The sequence below is a fragment of the Buteo buteo genome, chromosome 6, assembly GCF_964188355.1.
Source record: "Buteo buteo chromosome 6, bButBut1.hap1.1, whole genome shotgun sequence".
In the NCBI taxonomy this organism is placed as follows: Eukaryota; Metazoa; Chordata; class Aves; order Accipitriformes; family Accipitridae; genus Buteo; species Buteo buteo.
Window position 1 is genome coordinate 24722211 of NC_134176.1, and position 22964 is coordinate 24745174.

General features: G+C 43.1%; 1 protein-coding gene across 20 annotated transcripts in view; it reads right to left on the reverse strand.

The window, feature by feature from the left end:
• Nucleotides 1–22964, reverse strand: part of NRXN3 (neurexin 3) — a 1032385-nt gene that overhangs the window by 848748 nt on the left and 160673 nt on the right. The gene's annotated exons all lie outside the window — the stretch shown is intronic.

Sequence of the window (22964 nt, forward strand, 5' to 3'; positions counted from 1 at the left end):
TTCACTGCTGCATTAGACTGGATATAATTTGCTCTGTAATCCACTTAACTGGGACATGCTTCCCCAAGGAAGCATGTTTACCTACTGGATTCCACAAGGAACTTATTTAAGCCAGCAACACTTAATGGCAATAACTACTGTTTAACAGAGACATTAATTCTGCTCAGTGGGGACAAAATGCTTCTGTTAAGGAAATTTTGCTAAGACCTGCCAATGCATAATGTTAACTCAAGACCTCAGCAGACTTACGTTAGTTAAGAGTCTTTCTAATTGGGACAAACAGTCGCTCCAGGTGCAACATTCAAGCCCTCAGTTGTGCTAAGACTATACAACTTGCATTAAAGTAGACAAGGATTTCAGGTGGCCCACAGCTGCCAAGGAGCTCTCAGAAATGAACTCTAATAATCTTTATCCCATTAGCCCCCATTCTACTTCCCTGAAATCACTGACAGCTCTGACATTTGCTCCAACAGGAAAAAGCTAAGCTTTTACTATCCTGTATTTAACTCAAGCTCCCTTTTGAGACAGAAGAGATGCTGAGATGGTTTTAGTAAGTGTATGTTACAATAACAATGTCATCAACATTGCTGGCAATTTTTTCTTTCTGCACAGCTGTGAAGCTGAGCATTTACCCTAAATTCTCTATTGTGCCATTTATGTTGGGGCACCTCTCACCCAACTGGGAGACTACCAGTGGAAACAGCAATGATGATCTGGACTGTCATACCCTATCTTTATCTTATGAATCCCAAGGGGAGCAAAGAGAAAATGCAAGTGTAATTAGGAGACCCTCAATATACCTGAGAAAGTAGGTTTGGGTGTGGGGGGACATTAACAAGCCAGTACACAGCTAGCTCTGATCCAAATAGTGTTCCGCTGTTTGCTTTTCCACTGTTTTTTCTGCACTAATTCACAACCACTGTAACATCAAGACAAGCTTCCATATGCTTCATTTACTGAGTAATTAATTTCAGCCTCTCCCCCCACACACATACACGTTCATTTTATCTGACAAGCAAGTCATGAAAAAAAGTCCATTCTCACAAGAAGAATACAGGGCAGCTATCAGAGGTCGCCTTCCTTCTTAGCAAAGAAAAGCTAATTGGTGCATCTGCTGGGCGATGGATGCCTTTCTTATCCTCCTCTCCTCACCTTGCACCCCCTGCCCCAGCTCAGATCTCTTGTTTGTCCCAGGCCTCCCCCTACACCAGAGAATGGTTTTTAACAAAACGCTTTCTTCCAGATAAAAAAAGGAATAACTGACTAGAGGAATGTCTGGGCACCTATCCTCCTGTCCAAATAATGAATGCATTAATGACCATGAGGTGAGGAATAAATGCATTAAGAGGCTTAGCAAGTCACTCAGAGAAGCACAGACTCTACCCTCCTGCTCTCCCTTGCTCAGTGACAGTTTTACCCACAGTAGCAGTGCCAGGAAATAAAAAAAAAAAGGGGGGGGGGAGAAAAGAAAATAGCAGGTAATTGATCCCACTTTAAAATACTTCCTTTCATCAGAAAGAAGAATATTTTTTCTCTGAAATCCACTTTTTGCTCACTTGCTCTCATGCCTTCTGCCAACTACTGCTCTGTTACCATTCTAGGTCTGTATTATGATGGTCTGTTCTCTAAGTCAGTATTCTTTTATGAAATTTGGTAAGTCTATTTTTAATTCTCCAGTATGTCTCAGTATCAAGGTGGAAGAGAGAAGTAACCATAATACAGAACACTAGTGATGGCAACAGAAGATCACAGAACTAAGTCAGCAGTCAAGACAAACAATGAGAGATTTAAAAAACCGTTAACACAATTTTCACTATGCCATCAAGCACTGCTGCTCTATGCAGAATCACGCAGGTAGAAAATAAAGATCTGAAAAGTCCCGAGACAACACCATGATTCCTTGATTGTCAGCAGATGAGACACATAACTAAAAAAAAATAGATATTTTAACTTGCAATTCTCATGGAGAGCAAAGAAACAGACTTGCTGACATGTACTTTCTGCTGCCATTCCCAAGGAAACAGACATGCACATGAAGGGTCACGATCCAAAAAAACAGGAACCAAATCTATTTCCCACCTCCTATCAGGCACTAGTTTGCACAGGTCCCTTTCTGTTGGAGGAAGAGGTGGTGCTGCTTGCGTTGGTTATTAGACATTATTTTCCACTTGCTTGACCTTTATATACCAGTGAATCTATGCCTTTTTCACTCTTCGATGATCTTTTGCAGTCTCACTGCCATCTTGTGAGAGTAAAGCCTTATCTCCCCTCCATGAGCCACATCCAGATTTCTTGTCACATTAAACAATGCATCCAGTTGTAACAGTAAACAGCTATGTCTGTCCCAATCTAACTAGGCTCCTTAAGACATCTGAAAAACAATTAATTCAGCTGAAAGCCCTTCTTTTCACTGAACAAATAAGGAAACTAAGCACAGTGCCTTCAACCAAATTTTCCCATGTAAGGCTTACTTTAGATGCTTTGTTTTAGAATTGGCCAATGTAAGACACCTGGGACCCAATTTTCACAGCACTCTCAACAATCAAAAAAGAATTAGTCATGCAGGAACCAAAGATCAAGCCCAAACTAAATATTCAAAGTCACGGACTATTTCTGGTCTGAGGTCTGACAGCAAGTCTGTGGAGAAACTAGGAACAAAGTTCAAGAGTGCTCAAGTCCTCATTAATGACTGATCTACAGAGACCATCCATTTTCTTAGGACACCTACCATTTCCTGCACTCCGCCCAACATTTTGAAATAACACAGCAATGTCTATGGGATTTAACCTGTCAAAATGACATTGTAGGTGTGAACTTATTGTGCAACTCATATTTGACCATTTTATGAAGAAACAGAATTAATCAGTCCACAGTTTAAGATACGATAATCCACCTTTTCACAAGCACAGAAGCAGGGAAGTGGGAATCAGAACATAAGTAACTGTTCATCCAAAAAAGGAGCACAGAGGTTAAATATGTCCAGCTGAGCCACGCACACAGAAATACAAAGCCAGCTGGATAGCACATGATAGTCAAGAGAAAATTTATGGCCCTTTTCTGGGGGCCATCACACAGAAGAGCTGACCCGTGTGCATTCATCTGCCCTTTTTCTGCTACAAGATGCATGAGATGAAAATGCTTTTAGTTGACCAGTCTTTTAGCTCCACAGTCCAGTTCTAAGGAAAATGTACTTCTTGTCTGTAGAGCAAATGGTGATAATGCAAGGACTAAAGGCAGGAGCTGACTTAAGATGGAACTCCCTGATACTTCCTAGAAAATAGCCATCAAGAAAAGGCTGAACCATGATGACACAAAATTGCCACACTTTTCCCACTTAGTCAAATCAGAACATCAGTTGCTGACTCTCGTAACTGGATCTTATCATCATCATCAAGTTTTCTACCGAACCTACTGTACTGCAGTAGCAGCCCATGGTGGTAAGAGATCTTAAGCAGCTGCTAGCGTGGATTTATCCCAGGTATGCAGGATCAAAAGGGCATCTTTGGGAGAGAGAAAAATGGCTACTGAATAAATAGGACAACAACAGATTTGCCCTGATAGCCATTGGAAGAGCTCTTGAAAATTTCCTTGTTTCTTGTCTCTCAGAAAGGAGCTGATGCTCCCTCTCATTCCCATTTTCTTCACCTTTTCTCTGCCCTCCCACCCTATCTCAGTTTCACCTTCTCTGCCCATTCTTTATTTTCTCTGTCTGTCCCTCTCCCTCCCATCCTCTTTCATAAAGCAATTGCCCTTGTTTTTCTCCTTTATTTACTTTCCAGCAAGCAAACGGCAGCAGTGGTGCCTGCTTTGCAGGCTGTAACTCCACTCCCTCACTTCATTTTCTTCCCAGCTCAGGCTCGGCGGTTCCGCCTCAGCGCTGCTCTCCAGAGACTCCCACAGCAAGGAGCAGCCTCAGCTCTCACCTCTCAAACCACAGTAGGTTAAGGGAGAGCACGGGAGGGAGGTGAGCAGCCACTGGAAGGGGAGAAATATATCATACCCGCTGCAGCTGGCCATTTTGAAGGTCACAGCAGAGAAGCCCTCCCCTCTGCCTGCCAACTTGGAGCTGTCACTGGTGTCACAAAGCGAAAGTCTCTGAGTGAGGGACCGATGTTCCCTGCAAGCCACTACTTCCTTAAAATAGGACCAAGAGAATGAGTAAGCTCAGCAAGGAGAAAAAAAAAAATAAGGTGAGAGGAACAGCCAGGCTCTCAGCCAGCACCATGCTGACAGTGAGAACGAGACATGGGAACAGCAGACCAACTACGTGCTAAATTTCTCACTTAAGTGCCTCATGTCCCTAAAGAAACAACGTGGTAAAAGAGAGGACCCTGTCAGCTCGGGTCTTTCCCCTCCCAGAGCCTTTACCCCATTATTTAGACAAAAACTGACCACTCTGACTACAGAGATGCTCACACCGTACAGCCAATACACACCTGGCTGTGTCCATGGTGGCAGTGTATACTCAGCCACCTTTCCTATTTTTGGCATTACCAAGGCACACAGCTACAAGCCAGGCATCGCACAAACAACATATAAAGACAGTTCTTGTTCCAAAGAACATGTAACCAAAACAGAAAGCAGGACGCTGCAGAAATACACACAGAGAAGACAGTGCATACCAGCATGATGCATTTTCTGTACAGTGGCTTGTTTTCCCTTCATTAATTCATCCTCGTTATGAACAGTGATCAACTGAAATAACAATAAAACTCACTGGCAATGTGATTATCTCCTCTACTCACAGATTTACTCTTAAAATGATCCTCCCTTGCAAATGGCTTACACAGCTCCTCCATGTAGGTACAATACCTACTGCTGTCAGGTATATCCCTACTCGCTCAGGCAATTTCTGATGCCAATTTGTTGTGTTCTGTCGACTTCACTGACAACTGCTGGTGCTCAATGTATTGGGGGGGGCGGACAATGTGCAGGGAACAGTGCCAAATATGTCTTGAGCTGAAGGCCAAAACCACAACATGCCCAAATGCAATCAGTGACTGCTACTGGAAACATTGCCCAAAGTGACCCATCCAAAGCTCCAAGCCAATAGTAGGACCAGTGGTGGGATACATGAGCTCAGTCTCAGCTGCATCTTTACCATCCATGCTGTTTCTGATGCAATATAACAGGCTGTATGTCCCAGGGAAACTTTCATATCTCATCACTTTGTCAATCTCAGAAGAATGTTTTGGAGCTCAGACCTTGTGAGCTCCTCTATGATCCAAACCTCAGTGATTTCTCACAGGTGGCTGAGCAAGTCCAGAATTATTAACTCCCCAAACTATCACTGATTTCTTAGCAAACTTCTGGCATGAAGTAACTCAAACCATTCCTCTGAATCATCATCTCTTCTCAGAGGTTCTTTATCTAGCTGCTGACCAAAAATGCATTGCTCCTCAGCACAAAGACCTGAAAAGATCCCAACAGCAAACCATATACTGGCTAAGCTCATACCCAGCACCAGTTTTAACTAGTTGAGCAGCTCCCCTGGCAAAACTTTGCCCTCAAATGCAGCACTGGAGTCACTTTATCCTAAGGAAGTTAACACAAGAGAGAGATAAGAATGTAAGAAAAGGGGAGAGAAAGAAATGAACAGGGGGCAGCCAGAGCTTGCAAGTTATCATGGACAAAGGACAATCTCAAACAAGGAACAGTTCAACCGTGTCGAACATCTTTTCTCCCTAATCAGACAAGAACACCCTCACTGGCTGGGGAGAAGGCACACAGCCAAAAGCAGCTCAGAGATAGCAGAAGGTTAAGACACCAAAGCAGTTAAAACAGCTGCAGGTATTTGGGCATCTTTGGCCAAGTTGATCACATATTATAGAAAGAAAGGTGGTCTTCACAGAACTACAGATCCTCTCTCCATCACATTTATCACAAACTTGTCAAAAACTAAACTCCAAAATGCAAGTCTTGAGTACTTCACCTATGTCCTTTCATACTGGTTGGATAAAATCCCCAAACTAGTGAAATCAGAGAAATTTTTATTATTGAGGTCAGTGGAGGTAAGATTTTACTCCTAACATCTTTAGAAGTTTCTTACTATCCTGTCTATTATCACCTCCCTAAACTCCATGCAAAGTATTCCACCTTCTTTTGTTATCTGTCTATGACTGACATAAACTGTATTTCTTTCTCCTTTTACTCTTGCATAGCACTGACAAGCACACCAGAAGAGCTCTGTGGGCACCTCAGACTAGAGCAGAAAGGGAATGCTTAGGGTAGTGTCACACCGCCAGGAACACACGTACCACTGAACTCAAAACATCAGGAGGAGGTATAAATAAAGACTGACATATGTTGACAGAGATGCAAATAATTGGATTTGCAGAACCTGTACCTGGCCCGTGGCAGATGCTAAATGAATTTTCATCAAGAATTCACCAACATCTACTGGAAATTAAAAACAAAAGGATGGGGAAAACATGTCATTTATCATACTTTTGGGCCTGTACCCTGTCAGGCTAGGCACCAGTCAAAGAGGAGCAAAAAGATGGTCTTTTCTCCCAGACAGCTTAGACTCTCAGTAATGTTTTTGGGACATCTGGACTGTTTCTGATAATAGGCACAAAAAGACTGACCAATCTCCCTGCGACCCACGGAGAGTGGTAACAGAAACCAACCTAAGTCTTCTTACCACTACAGAGAAAATGGAAATTCAAAGGAGTTGAGCAGTTCCTGCCCAAGGGCGCAAGGGAAAGGATGAAGAGATAGGCATGAGCCCTGCAAAGACAGCCCACTGCTCTCATGGCTGCCAGACAAGGGCCAGCCTGTTGTGGCAGTAGCTCACTTAGTCTCCCCATATGTGCCGAATTCAGCCCCAGCAGTGGCCAGCCTGGCTTTCCCAGGCACTGCCAGGGGACACAGAGCTGCTGTGCTGCCTCCAGCACCCCCTGCCCCAGGGAGCTCTCACACTGGCTAAAGACTCAGTCCTACTCTGTGTCCACAAACACGGCAGCCCTGCAGGACACAGGCAGCCCTCCATACACAGTCACGAGTTTCACACGCGTGCAACACAATCATTAAGTATGTGCCAATTAGATAATCTGATGTCAAAAGCGAGAGTTCAGAGATGAGAGATGCGAAGGATGAATAGGCTGAAGGGACTGATTTATAGAAACATTAATCATGAGATGTTTTTATTGCTTCTTGCTTAAATTTATCTTGAAAATGGGATTACATAAACCAATAGCAATATTTTTTTCAGGGTACAACTCTGACTTTCGTGTCTGAAATTACAGACCCAAGTTTTCAGAATTGCCCCTACAGAATTATTACAGCTCCGTGTGCAAAAGACAGTTGGATAGCTTAGAAGTGACTTGCGCTGGCAATTACCATGACTATTAGGAGGAACTACTTGCCCACCCTGTACACGAAAATCTGAATATTGACCTAAAAATATTCAGTCATTTTATTCCAAGACAACATCCCCAACCAATTAGTTTCAAGTACAGTCTTCATTAAAGGTACTGAAAGGAATAAAATGTTAGAATCTATAATTTTGTGTTGTAAACTCAGCCTCCTTCAAATGTACCTCTCCATATTGCGTTGGGCAAATTGCAGTTTTTCCTTTTTTTTTTCTGTGGGTTTCAGATTTGTATCAGTTTAAAGTAACAAAACAAACAGATTTCATTGGTCAGGAGGGCAAATGGTTATCCCTTATTCTCCAAATTTCAACACAAACTGATTTTTTTTTAATAGCAAAGTTTCTGTAGAAATTTATCAGAGTGGGAAAGGGACCTTTTTTGCTTTTCAAATACATCATTGGTTTGAAGAAGCAGCAAATATAATAACATTTGTGTCAAGCAATGATTTAAACTTTCTGAGCCAAATCTTCATCTATATGTGCTCGATGAAATGAACAACACTGATTTACACAGCAGAGACTTTGGTCCACAGGTTTGATTATCAATAGCAGTTAATCCTCTATTGCCATACGCTAAACTACAGATAAAAGAGCTGGTCTATTGTTAATCCAAGATCCTACAGAGATATGAAGCACTGACGCTACATGGTGGCTTAAAATCAAGCCATTCAACTGCATCTGGCGCATTTACTCTTTCACACTCAACACCTCATGTGACACTAAATGGATCTATGAAACAAGGGCCTGCTCAATTCACTCCTCACACCTCACTGAGCTGAGAAGTAAAACCACAGACGTAGCCAGAGTTGCGCTGGTGTAAATGCAACTCTTGAGGAGAGCAGGGCCTCGTGGCTCTCCCCTCCTTCTCCTTACAGCATGTTAAATTGATCCAGGAAACAGTTCATCTGAAAAAAATACCGACCGACAATTTGTTTTAAACAAACAGTTGCTGGCAGATCCCCCATCTCCAGCGGCATGCAAGTGTCTCGAAACACAAAAGGCAGGGAAACTGAAATTGAAAATTGATCTCACTGCGGCCACATAGACTGGAAGAGTGATTTCCTAGCTGTGATTTTAAATAACTCTTTCTTCTCTCCTCCCTCCCTCCTCCCCATACACATTCACATTTCTTCCCCCATGTTCTCCATCTTTTGTCGAACAGGAACAAAGACTTCCACCACCTCTCTCTCTTTCCCCAGCCTTCTCATCAATATTCTATTACCAAAAAGGGCTTTAGTTCCTTTTTTTCCTTTAAATCAATATGAAGCAAAGCAACGAGAGGGAAAAATTAAAATCCCCAGCAGAAAAAAAAAAGGGTCCTTAAAAAAGCTAATCACTGTTAAACACTGACAGCTCACTGGAGCGTCACACGCAGCTCCTGCTACAATCTGTTTCGTCCCACACTGTCATAAAGGTAAGCTACCTGAGCCTGCCAGCCAAAGACACCCGAGGCAGGAGAGAAAGCAAAGACAAATAAAGCTTTCAGAATTGATCTTCATGGATGGTTGTCACTTGGACACCACAATCTGGAAGAGCGAGAGTTTGTAATGCCTGGCCTCTGGGTGAAGGTGGCACTAGGGAAGCCCCATGAGTCCCTGCCATTGAGACCTACCTCAGCTCCCAGCTGGAGGCAGGGGCAGCCAAGCATCTTTATATCTTTTCTGCAATGGAAGTGCTCCTGCTCCTCTCCCAGGCCTAACCCTTCCATCCCTGGCACATCCACACATGATGCGGACAGGGCTCAGCTGTGCTGCTATATATACACACACCAAAATGATATATATGGGATATGCCATACCTAACATCTTCAAATGTATTCTCACACACATTACTGAAAAGACCCTGAAATTATTTAGAACAGCAGCATGAGGGGGAAAAGCAAGTTCCCTTGAGATTTCCAGCCCAACTTTGTATGTCCCTAAATGTAGCCAAGCACCAGACAAATACACTGGCCCAAATGCTAAAACTGCTTAACCATCAGCAAAGTGAATTACAAAAACTTTCTCTGACTCCCCCTGGACTGCAGTTTGGCTGCAGTCCTCAAAAGATGTAGCTCAGTTAGACCTGTTTCATGAGAAAGGCCACTGACTTAAGAGGGAATGGATATATGAGAAGGTTGATTTCATTCTTTTGATTCTTCTTATTCATATTGCCTTGTAAAACTGCAAAGTTAAAATGGAATAAATATGCTTTTATTTTTACTACTTTATTTTTTTTCTTAAGGCAAACAAATTCTGTTAGCCAATGCAAAAAAACCAAGGAGAGACAGTTGAAGTAATCTGGGTGCATCTGATGCAAGATTGATGACAAGAAACAGCATTTTTGTTAAGTCATATCCCTGTTCTATTTTTCCTAATGCTTCTTCATGATCAGAGGATCTTTCAAGAGACACAGCTGGACAGAGACACTGCATGGCAGTGGAATGAAACAGCAGAAAACAGTCCCACCACAGTCAACAATGCATTTTCTTCAGGAACACCATTTAGAACTAGAAAGTAGAGTCAATTCAAAAATAGGAAACTACTCAGTTTTGACTCAAACCAGTTTTACATCTTTGGGCAGCATACATTGTTCCTCTTCTGCCTGCTAACAAGCTCGAGTTACAGCTCTTACATCACGCACCTGCCCCAGCACAGACGATACCTCCATGCTCTGTCCCAGTGCTCTGCTGTACTGGAGAGCATAGGTCTGCACAGGTTCTTGTCAGAGAGGACGTAAAAGAAGCCCTGTCATCTTCTAGGCCTTTGGTTGGCACCTGACTTCCCACATAGCGAAGTACAAAGCAGCTCATAGGGGGCTCCCATATTGCTTTCCAACCTTCACCTACCCACCTGACAGTTACACAAGATTGCTAGGGTTCTGTATTCTTATCACACCAGGAAGTACCTGCTTACTGCCAGAGTGTGTGCAACACGCTGAACAGAGAAGTTTCCTGTTCCAGACCACCAAAGAGGAGAAAAGCAGCAACAACAGAATTGGGGGAAACGTGACATGACAGTCTGTCCATCTTCAGGAAGATGACCATGAGACAAAACCTGCTCGCTCAAACTAAGATCAATTCCATCATCATTCCCAATCATTGATCACTGAAAACAAATTACAAGCATCCTTAAAATTAGGAAAGACTCTATTTCATCATTACCTTTTAAGAGAGTAAAAATTTTCAGGGGACAAAGGGTGAGTCAAACAGGAGAGCTCTAAAGATAGTGTATGTATCAGCAGGACAAGACTCAGGTGAGTCAGGAGAGGCACCCCTCCTTCTGAGAAGGTGCCACAAATCAGCTCCACGCAGTGCTAGAGAGCACTGTGATGTTACAGGAGAGGGGTTCTGCACTTCTGTTTAAACACAAAGGTCCTCAAGCATTTACAGTGAACAAAAGCTTCTTCTCCCTCCATACCACTGTAGTGCACAGTGTGTTCTTTCCACTTGGTGGTGATGGTCTTTCAGGTATGAAAAGATGACTCCTGCATAAATGCCTTGTAAAACACTTCAGAACACTGTGCACCATAGAGGAATAAATTATTACAATCTTGAATTCTTGCTTTAAAATATGCAGTGAATTTGATAAGTTTACCTGGGACGAGGAGATAAGGGGCACAAGAACCTGGGGGAAATGTACACTTACTTCACCCAGCGTTTCTAAGTCAGATCACCAAAACCAGAACAGTAATGAGTTTAAAACTTTGCCCTCTCCCTGTAATGAAGAAATACCCTGATCTTTTCTAATCTCTTGCATTTTCCCCACAACTTCACAGCAACCTGTGATGTGAAAGCTAGGGTTTTCCTCCCAAGTCGCCCCTTTCTCCTGCATTCACACTCCCCTTTGCTTTCCTGCATGGCTAGCACAAAGCAGGGACTTTCCTTTTCTCTTCAGGCAGCATACAGCAACAGAAATTCCCCACAAACCTTTCAGAAGCAGCTGTACTAACTTCTGTGTTTAGCAGCTGTATTAATCAGAAGGGCAAACTAGGACTCAGGAACCAAAGACTTCTGTTACATTGTGAATTAACAGTTAAAGAAAGTAAAACCAGAAATTATTAGATAAATCTCAGCACAGAAAAAAAAGAAAACGCAAGCTGGAAAAAAGTCAGGCAATGTTTATCAATGGCGAGGGCTACAGAACTACAGACCAGTGTCCTCAGTTAATGGCTTGTGCCCCTCTCACTTAGGAGATTTCATGCCGTGCAGCAGCCCCACCAGCAGTCAGTCATAGCACACCCTAACTCCCGCCCCAGAGCGCTGCCCTGACTAGTGCCAATGGTCCTCACGAAAGCTGCCTGCGACCCTGCCGACACCTAGGAGGCTCTCAGGAAAACACACTTGGAGGTTTGCTCATGAAACTGCTTCCTGGCAGAGCAAGCAAGTTTGGTCTCAAGAGCAGCTTTGAGCCCACATTTAGGAGAATAAGAATATATTCAGAAATGGCTCCCCCCAAAATACAGCATAAGGAACAGTCAGGCGCAGGCAGAGTGTATGAATTTGATAGGGGAGAAGATCCACCAGATCAAATCCTTCTGGATCCACAATAACAGGAATACAGCTCCATGATAACAACCCATAGCATGCAGCTCAGCACACAAATACCTGTAGATTAGTTAGTAGTGGGCAGTCCACCCAACATCTCCAGAAATACCAATCTGGGAGTAGTATGTATGACCCAGCCTATGCAGGAGAACAGAAATAGGAGTCCCAAGCTGCAATAGGAATCCCAAGCTGACAGGCCAGCTCCACAAGCAGAGCCCCAAGAGCAAGCCAGCAAGGAGCACTCAAAGCTTGTAAATAACAATATGCAGAAAATAAATTAACAACCTGACACATTCAGAAGGAAAAAAATTGTAGCAGGAAACAGAATTTCACACTACAATTCCCAAAAAGCAAACGTAGGGGAAGAAAACTGTTGTCTAAAGGAGCAGGACTGAAGGGAGCAGAACACCTTAAGGATTCCTTCATTTCACACAACTTTTTTTTTTAATTTCTCTTTTGTGAAGCCAAAATAAGGTCCATCTCCCTATTCCACTGAAAGAAAAACAGAGATTCGGATGATCTTGTCTGTGATGGGGTGGAAGGTGCCAAGCAATGGTGTGTTGGCTATATTTTTCCTGCTGAACAAGGATCCATCAAACTAGTCAGATGAAAGGAGGTGTCCAAAGGCCCAGAAACCAATTGCACCAAGATGAAAGGCCCAGAATTCAGCACTCATCTCCCTGAGTCTCCAAACCTCATGGGAAAGCAAGAGAAAAAAAAAAGGGGGGGGGGGCCAGTAACCATGGGTAACCACTCTCAGGTTAATCTCAGATGGGGAGGGGAAAACGCTTCTCAAGATTAATAGCTAAAGTACTCGGGGATTAGAGATTAGGAGGAGAATCCTGTTTGCTAGGATTAAGAGGGCTGGGTTCACATGAAAACCTCAACCAGCGAATTGCCTCCAGCAAAACACTGGGGTTTATTATTATAATTATTATTTTATTCTCCTCCAAAAAATGAAAAACATCAGCAGGAGGGCAGCAAAATCCATCAAAGGTTTAGAAAATAAAATCTCTGAGGAAAGGTTAAGGGAATGCAGTCAAGATAGAAATCAGATATTAAAAACAAAAATCAACCCATGTTATTAGTAACATGGCAGATTATAAAGAATAAGAGATTTTTAAAAAATATATAATCAACTTCACTTTCCAGAATCCATGCTGTGTGGTCTATTTCTTTGCCCTTGGCTCAGCTGGAGGCAGGTGAGCTGCAAGAATGGCAAAACTCACCCCTTTTGCACGTAGGGAAAGTTCAGTTTGAACACCTGATGGCTGGTATTTTCCAGAGTGCTCACTAAGAGCTTCATTTTGACATTCACTCTTGGTTGCTTGTCACTGACACATGATTAAGGCACCTACTGAAAGTGTACAGGAGGGAATAGAAAAAGAATGGGACTACGCTGCATCAGAAGGGGCTAATAGAGAGGGAACAGATATTAGTCCAAAGTATTAAAGCAGGCATTCAAAATTTTGGTTAAGCAGCTTGCCTGAGATCATTTTCAGCGATGGAGCTCGGAACAAACCTGGATCCACCCCAGCAAAACTGTCTGAACTAGGCCCTACTTCACTTCACTACATCCTTGTGCAAGTAAATGTGCAGTCTGGGAGAGGATTATTTATTTTTTTTAAATACCCACAGAAAGGTATTTTAGAAGACAAATATCAAGCATTCCTATTCCTCTTCCCACATAATTCACAAGCCAGAAGCAGCTGGGCTAGCTCAACAGACCTGCCAGCCAGCATATCACCCACCAGCACATGAGGTTAGCAAGGACCACAACACTGAGTGCCATGCTACTGGCAAACATATTCCCCCCTTGCAGCCTAGTGCCACAGGCCCTCCACATAACCAGATCCTCTCTGTAGGCCTGTGTCAAAAATGCCTCACCATGAGACTTAGCATCAGTCTTCTCAAGCACTGAGGGATAACTGGGAAATCTGATTACTTGAGCATATTTGGCCTTTCAGGTAGACAAGAGCTGGGAAATTGCCATAGCAATGCACAAAAGAACTTCCTAACATGAAAGCCCAGGAGGTTGCAGGTAATAATGCCATTTCCAACAAAAGCCATACAGAGAGACAAGGGTTGTGACAGGAAGGAAAATGGAGCAGGTATTCTTAAACACAGCTGTTCTTGGCTGTTTGCGAGGGACATTTAGCTGCAATACAGACTAGGATGGTCCTCAACCTCCTTTAACAGGGAGCTGCAAAACCATCTGCATACCTGCCCCTCACCACTTGCACAGGCATAGAGGAAAAACTGGCTCCACCTTTTACTGAGCAAGGTCTCAAGGAGGAAACGTTTTCTGTTGCAGGTGATTTGGAAATTTTATTAAACTGGCTGTGTACAAAAATAAATAAATAAATAAATAAATACAACCCTTGCTTTGTGTGATGCCAGATGGTGTCACTGCCAGACTTCTGAGCACCACCGGCAAGGGACTCCCAAGGGAGCAATGCTCAGGAGGCTGGGGCACCATCCAGGCCAAGAAATCACACAGTTTCCTATCATTTATTCCTCTGAATGAACCCTGGTCCTTTGGGGCTCCCAAGGCTGGTACAGCAGCAGGTGGAGCTCAAGCTGGTTCATGGGGAAAGGAAAGTGCAAGCACAGCACAGGTGGACTGAATTTGCACACATAGATAGAACTTCATTAACATATTGGAAGCACCACTGCCTCCTCCCACCTCGCCTGCAGCTGTGTCTCTCCTCCTTTTCCCCTTCTATTCTTGGAAACTAGATGACTCACCTTCCTAATGAAACCAAGTCTAGTTGGCTCTAGGCCCTGACCCTTTTTTTGTACAGCAAAGGCTAGGAGCTGGAATTTGCTTGAACCCTTTTGCTCCATACTTGGGTAAGCCAGCCACGTCTGCGCAGGACAATAGCAACACCACTTGCCCAGCACCAGCAGCATTTCTGTGTGAGCAAGGAATGCTAACAGCGAGTTTCAGAGGGGCTGTGTATCAGGTTCACAGTCTACCTGCTTGCTTCCCACTGAGTAACAGACACTCAAGGGTAACAGAAGGTCTAGGAAGGAGAAAAGTGAAGAGGAACCTGTAGTGCAATAAAGTAGAAAGAAAAAGCCAACGTGTGATGCATACATAAATGACCAAGGCACACAAAAGCCCCTCCCAGTATCGATCTATGGCAACTCCTATCTCAAACACTCTAATTCTGGACACCATAACTTAAGGGGTAAGAAAGAAAAATGCTGGGAAAAATCAGGAAATTGCAGGAATAAAGAATTAGTAAGTATTAAGAATCAGCTAGCTTAAAAAAACAAAACAAAAAAGCAAACAGTGAAGTTGAGGAGATGTGATGGATGTGTACATTTGCAGGGAAAAGGAACATTGAACCAGAAAGGCTACGCTCCATTGCTACAGGGAGAAACAAAACAATTAGATACTTAAAAACTTCAGTTTACCAACATCATGATACTCCCTTGCAAATAACCCCCCACTCTCCTCTCAGTCTTTCATACCTATATCTGTTCCATCCCTACAGGCACAGTCTCCCTGCTGCCACACACTGCCACTGAGTCATGTTTCCCTTACCCCATACAGCAATATTCAGCCCTACCTGTGCCCCTTTCCTTGCTTCACACACTCGTTCCCCTCTTTCCTTGCAATACAGATCTCCAGTACAGGTTAGAAATTAAGCTCTCCATTACAGGAGTCTACTTTTCCCATAAAAATAGCCTTTTTAAAAAGCCAAAATTGACTGTGCTCCACTGTACAGGTGCCGACAGCCAAAACAGCTTCTGCTCCCCTTCAGCCACCAGAACAGGGAGAACGTAGGACCACCTCATCCAGGCTAAAGATCCCCTGTTGGAGACTAATAGCTTCAAAGATGAAGACTGGGGTCTTCAATAAGGAATATGAGGTTTAATATAAAGATGCGTTAGGGCTATGGAGAAAATGTTCCACAGACAGGAGGCCATCTCACAGCTCAGATTAAACTGAAAAACTGATGCTGGAGAGTGGTGTGAATGGTACTATGCTCTCATTTAATAACACAAGCACACATTGCTATGATGCCATCACTCACTAGCACGAAGATGCTAATCACTACCAAAACCTGTATGTTGCCATTGCCCACTGGCATGGTAGTGACAGACAAAGCACCAGCACACACAGGGCAGCAGTGAAGGTACATTCACTGGCAAAGGTACATCAGTCCTAATATAGCCTTGTGCTATAAAAACACACAGAAATTTTACTGTGAACGGAGAGCTGCCCTGTCCACCATAATCACATCATTTGGCAAGAGTAGGAAAGCTAGGAAAATGAGAATCAGCTCCTGACAAGAATAAACAAAGCATAAAAGAAAAATACCAAAAACCCCTCCCTTCAATTGAAATCACTTAAAGAGAAAAAGCAGTAGACGGCAGAGCTCAATGTGTTTGGCTGAGAAGAAAGTTATTTACAGCAAGGTCTGGCCTCTCACTGCCACCATGTAATTCCAGGCAATTGCGCTTTCAAATAGATCTTTTTGGAGAAAATCAACAGTGGCTTTGCTTTCAATCTAGTGGAAAATGAAGTCCTGCAAATGTGTTACATAAAGCCGCAGCAGAAAGAGCGCCGTGCACTCGGGCACGTGCTGTCAGGTGGAGGTCGGTGGGCTTAGTACTAAACTCTGCCAGGCCCTCTCCACATTCCTGAGCTTTCACATCACACACACACACACGGGATTTCCTGTAACTAATGATGCATATCAGATACTGTGGCAGTGACAAGTTTCCACAGGCTGAGTCCTACTGCCTACATCAGTCCTGTCTCTCCAGGTCCAAGGAGAAGTGCCATCTCCAAGGCTTGACAAAGCTGTAAGCCTCCTGAGCAAGGCCCTCAGGCATGGAGTGTACAGTCTTGTGAGGCATATATACCTGCCTCCAAAGGATTGTCCCAAAATTCACCACTGCCTACACCCCACAGAATTATGCCCCACAGGCACCTTCAGTCAACATGTATGCCCAAGTGTCTAGAAGGCTGTTTCCCAAACCTGCAGTGACCAGTACTGCCCTGATCAGTGTATCTGTTGCTCTCCAATTCTATAGAAATCCTGTCCCACTAGTGCCTTGTCATTCAAAAGCAACAGACACCCACTGTTGAATGTTTTATGCCATTGACAGCATACAGAATCTTGTAGAAAATCACCTTTAAACAGTTAATCCAAACATTCAAGCTTAGAAAAACTTTAGGAGGGTGACTACTGGAAGCAAAAATATTATTCAATGCCTATGTATGACTTCATGCAGAGAGGGCTAATGGCTGCATCATTATCAGAGGTCAACAACATGGGACTACAAAGGTAGTGCAGCCAGGCTCCACATACCCTGTCACCCCAAGCTGCTACTGGGCTTCACCCTTTCCCCCAAGCCCACAGGCCAACATATACACACGAGTGTACATACGCACACATACAGCCCCAGCACCAGCATCCATTTCAGACAAAGGCCAAGGAACAATATAATTTCAGGCAGCTTCCCCAGGGCAAGTGAGAGGGATGGAAAGTAGAAGGTAAAGCTAGGCTTTGAACCACCTCAAACTAGCTCAGATACCATTGCATTGTGAACACAGCAAAAGGAAAAGGTTAATTCCCACTGCACATTCCAGCAGGAAGAATTGTTAACTAACATTTTCCTTGGTTCAGGACATTGAAAAATGACAAGAGACAAACCTGGAACTAGTAACTCTAAAACAAGTTACGATTAAGACAGACATGAACAATCCTTCTTATTGTTTCAGGAATACTGGAGCATAGGTTTGGAAGCTTTCAGCCGGGTCACTGAGTCCAGGTTCTGCAGTGCATCCAACTGTACATTTCAACAAGTGTGTAGCTCAGGCTTCCCAGGACACCTATTCCACTCATGCACAAACATCCCAGAACGCTTCCAACACCTTACAGCAAACCGCTTCCAGAAAACTGCAGCCTGTCACTGTAATAGGCAAGAACAGTGAAGACTGAGGACACCACCACTGGCGCACCCCTCTCAGGCAGGGAGTATGTTCAAGAAGCCTCCTATAATCATCTGAAACAAACCATGCCCGTTTCCACGGTGGAAGGTGACTAAAAAAAGAAAGCCCGACAATCGGAGCAGAAGAAATTGAATTGTCTCTCCCCAAATTTGGTAATTGCTTTAATCTTGACATTGTGAAGGGGACATGAAATCAGGCATCTGGGATAATGCAATGAAAATGGGAGCACCTATAGGCCTGGTGCAGCCTACGGGCTATCTCTAACTGAATCTAATCTGCACTGCTCCAGAGAAAGATGAAAAATTAACAGCCAGGAGCCCATTTGCACAAAGGTGGAAAACATTTCCTGTCCTCCCTAGACAACTGGACCAGCAAAGCCCCTTTATAGGCTCGAGCATAGACCTACTGGCTGCAAAGCACTAGAAACCCTTTTCACTGCTCAGTGCTGACACAGGTCTCCACAAACTGCAAAGCACCCACAGCCAGCACCATCTGTCCACTGGTTATTCCTACTGCAGTGTAGAAGACAAAATAATTCAACACAATGGAGTAAATGCAAAGGAGTTTCAAGGGGCAGCAAATATTGTAACTTCTGCTAAGGAAGTGGAGATTAAATAAAATTTTTAAAAAGTATCAGCAATTGCACCATCAATTCAGACTTGCTGGCTGTTTCAACACCATGTAACATGGTCAGCTAAGACTTCACAGAAACAGCAGGGAGGAGAATTCAGGATCTTCTCCAAAAGTACATACCTCTGCCACCCACACATCAGAGGAAGCACCACTATTTTTTAATATTTTTTTTTAGCTCTGTAAAAGATTTAAGACTTGATGTACATAACCTAGCTTTTCTGACAGCCTCCACTAGAGGACTTCTCTTCCCGGGAGTCATTAAATACACCATTAATCAGATTACAAAGGGATAGGTGTTTCAAAGGAAGCCCTCTTCTTCCACCCCGAGCCTCCTGAAGGAGGGAAATGGTACCGAAACAAACAGTGATACACCCTACAAGTGCATTTATCCTCCCTGAACATGAAAAGCTTTAGTTCGTTAATTGACACACACCCTGCATTTTGCGTGATTTACCAAAGCCACCAACAGCGTTAACAGAGGGAAGCTGACACTATGTAATGAACGAGACGTAAGCCCTTTCTGGAGCAGCACTGGGAAAGTGTGTCAGGCCCCTCAGACAGCAACAGCTCTGCCTGGCACTTGCTTGTGCAGATTTCTGATCCGCTCCTGCCCCCTCCTCTCGCTGCCCCCAGGAGCTGGTTTCTTTTTGCAGCATTGCTGCTAGTAGAGCACTGCCATCCTCCAGCCCCAGGCGCCTCACTGTCAGGCTCTTAACCCCCAGCACTCTGAAACAAGGGAGCCCAAACAGCACGGCCCTCAGGGGAATAGCCTGCGGCTTTATCTCCTGAGCCACACCACCTCCTGAAGCCTGTGCAGAAATGAGATAACATCCTCCTGCATCTGAAGGGTGCCCCTTTTAATCTTATGACTAAATATCCTTGAAATTATTATTCAGAGAAAGGATTTTAAGATAAATTCATTTAAAACACAATTTATGGCCATAGACTGAACCACTACATCACTGGGCACACAGGGAAGCGCTGTTCCATCTTGGTGCCTTGTTCCTCTCCTAAACAAAGACCCAGTGACTCTCCTCACATGGTAACGTGCTTCTCAGCACATCACACACAGCTATTTCTAGAAGTAAAGTGTATAGATATGTAATTAAGTATCTAATGCAGCATCATGGACAGAGGACCAAAATTCTGTCCTAGATAGTGATAAAGCCATGACGTTTACAGCATTCAGAAGATCCACCAATCCAATTTGGTACACCAAGCAACATGAGTGTGCAATAACACAACTGAAAACGAGCAAGAGTAGCAATGAACAGAGGACCATTTTTAAGAAGTTGCTGCTAAGTGGGCTCAAGGAGGCATTACACTCAAGGCTAAAAATCAAATCACAAGCACTGTCCCTGCAGCCCCCTGTCTGGCTCCTTCTCTGAAGGAAACATCCAGCAATACTGCCCGGATGTTGCATTTGCATTTCATTCAGTGTCTAGATCCAAGCCCCAGATAATCACCATACTTTGTGTTTTTATGGAAAGCTTAAAACCTTAATGGCCTGAATCATCAGAGCATTACTTCACTCTGATGCTAGCATAAGTCTAATGCTTTTAGCAGTTGCACTGGTGGAAAATCAGTGATGTGATTGCAAAACTGAATGGCCTAAGTGTCTTACACAACTGTCATCGGTGTTCTAGGAGAAAGGATACAGAAACAGAAAGATGCAGGAAAAACCTCTCTCAAGATGCACTGCAACTTATAGAGGTGTGAACAAGCCCCCCAGGTCTCTGGACTCCAAGTCACATCTACTAGATCAATTAAAAAAAAATTCCCCCTCCTCAAGGCTCTCCAAAATAACCACCCAAAGGAGTTGCTTGCTTTACCTTTCCCACTACCACTGCTACCACCTGACCCACCTGGAAAGCAGTCTCTCACTGCCTCAACACTGGCACCCACTTTGGATATCAATGATTCATACTGGAGACAAAAACCCCTGGCACAATAGAGAAAAAAAATCTCCCCACCCTACACTACCAGTGCAGCGAAGACACAACTAGCGATCTCACCCTGCTGCTTCCATTGTTGTAAGATACCTGGGTATGTATCATGCTCTTTTACACTGAACAACTAAACAAGGTCCAGGCTCACAGTAAACTATGGTCATAATAGTACGTAAGCAGCATTTCTGCTGAAGCCATCTGCTTATTTTGCTTATTTCTGGCTGCACATATCCCTAAGCCCCAGCTGTGACAGAAGGTCATGGTGCAAGGTACTTGCTTTTCACATTTTCTTTTCTTCAGGAGGCAGGCTAGAAAGCTTTTTGTGTGATACTTTAGCCTGCCAGTGTGGTGAGGATAAGGAGGGGTCACTTCACTTGGCAAGAATAGTTTTGGATCCTGTAAGTCTGCCAGATAACACATGGACAGGAAGAAGAGAGATTCTCAAATAAGCATTTAGATCAAAAGGTGCAGAAACCACCATGGAAAAGATCACTCAGCTCCAGTTTCCAAGCAGAGGACTCTATCCTCACAAATACTTGCTATACTACTACCTTGTCAAGACTCGCTTTAGAAAGCAATAGCAATGGGATTTCTCTCTCTTCCCTCGGAAAAGTTTATCAAAGCGCAAAAATTTTGGTAAAGTGAAAAACTTTCTTTCAAGTTCTTCTCTGCATAATTTCACTTAGGAATGGATGCAGAATCCCTCTAAACCCTCTAAAGAAATGAAATAATAGCTATTGTGGAGAAGTTTCTATTTTTCATATCCTTGTAGCTCTCAAGGGAAAAATTGCTTTTGAGTAATCATCCAATGTGGGGTTTTTAAGTATAAAATGAGTGAAAACATTTTTGGATGTTTTTTTAACGCAAAAATGAGGCACAACTCTTAAACAGAATCCATGTACCTATGAATATTTACAAAATATATGCCACCACTCTGTTTAGTCACTAGAGCATGCATATGCCAGGCTGTCTTGAGCTCATGTTATCTTTGCTAACAGTGGTAACAGTGCACTATTTTAAAAGTCCTAACCTGAAACAGTCATATAGCATCCACTTTCTCATACAATAAACCATGAGATAAAGGCAGAGCAGTGTTGTTGAGAGCCTTTAGTATCCACATAACTGAAACTTTTATCAGAAGCGAGAACAGGCAACTTAGAAATGCATGATCCAAGTTTCCTCTAAAACAAAGTACAAAGGAAAATGGGGAAAAAGAGCCCCAACATAATGTTAATTATTGTCAAGATTTTAATCACACCCAAGCAAAGGATTTCAAAATTACGACTCTTCCTGCAACCACATCTTGATCTCAATGCTAAGATGTTATTTTTTTCACAACATTGTTGGGTGCACTTACCATATATCATCCTATTCTCAATTTTTATCTTACATTTATTCCTTCTGCAGAGTAAATATCATCCTGGAAATAAAGTACAGTGCTTCTTTATGGCTGAAGTAACTGTTTGCAAGGAGGAAAAGAAGATTTGTCTCATCCGTGGAAAAGTTTCAACAGTAGAGAGACTAGCCAGCCTATTTCTATAAATGGCAAATGACTGGTAATGTCCCCTACCCTTGACAAATGCTTTCAGAAATCCATTTCCTGCAGAAACAAATCATAGCAATAATCAAAGGACTTCTCTCACTTTCTTTGCAAACTCCTTAGGATTCATTCCCCAATTTGGGGTTGGAAACAAGACTTTTTTTTTTTTTTGATCAAAAGTCATCTTAGAACATGGCCAGCTGAGATGGCCACAGAGCAGATAGTCAGGAATACAGAAGATATCCTTCCTCAGAGCTTATCCAAACCATGACATTTCTCAGTGCTTTAAATTATCACCAAAAAAACCGAAGTTATTTTTGCTCACACTCATAACATTTCTTATAACCAACAGATTAGAAGAACTCTACACCCATAGAAGAAGAGAGTTCACTTTAAAGAGCCATTGCTTATTTATAAACCCCTAAATATAACTCTGGTATTGTAACCACATTTCAGTTCAAATAATAATGGTTTAACTACAACAGACTTTTCTGTAACATGGCAAATATATATATGTTTTTTCTTCTTTATTACATGTAGTAAGCTATATAAAATGAACCTCAAACTAATACACGCAATTGATTACACTGATGCCTCTACATGGATTGCAAGGTTTGTTGAGTGCTTTGAATAGGTAGATGACATAAGTTGCAAATCATTTGTTTAATGCAGCCATGATTTGCACCTTCCTGCCCTCCATATTTCCTCTCAGACTGCTCTGCATACTACATTACATTAGACCTTGCAACATATTTATGAAATATGACATCTTGTTGTCACGACTCCCATGTTACATGCAGGAGTCAAGTGACTTGCCTGAGACTGCAGGCTGAACCAGCAGAACTGCATTTGCAACTGAAAAATGCCTACATCAGTGGCTTCTGCAGAACCTACATACGTTTCTTTCTAGGATGTTGGGGTTTTTAGTATTTCTACATCATGCGTCAGCAGGCAGATAAACTGAATGCTCG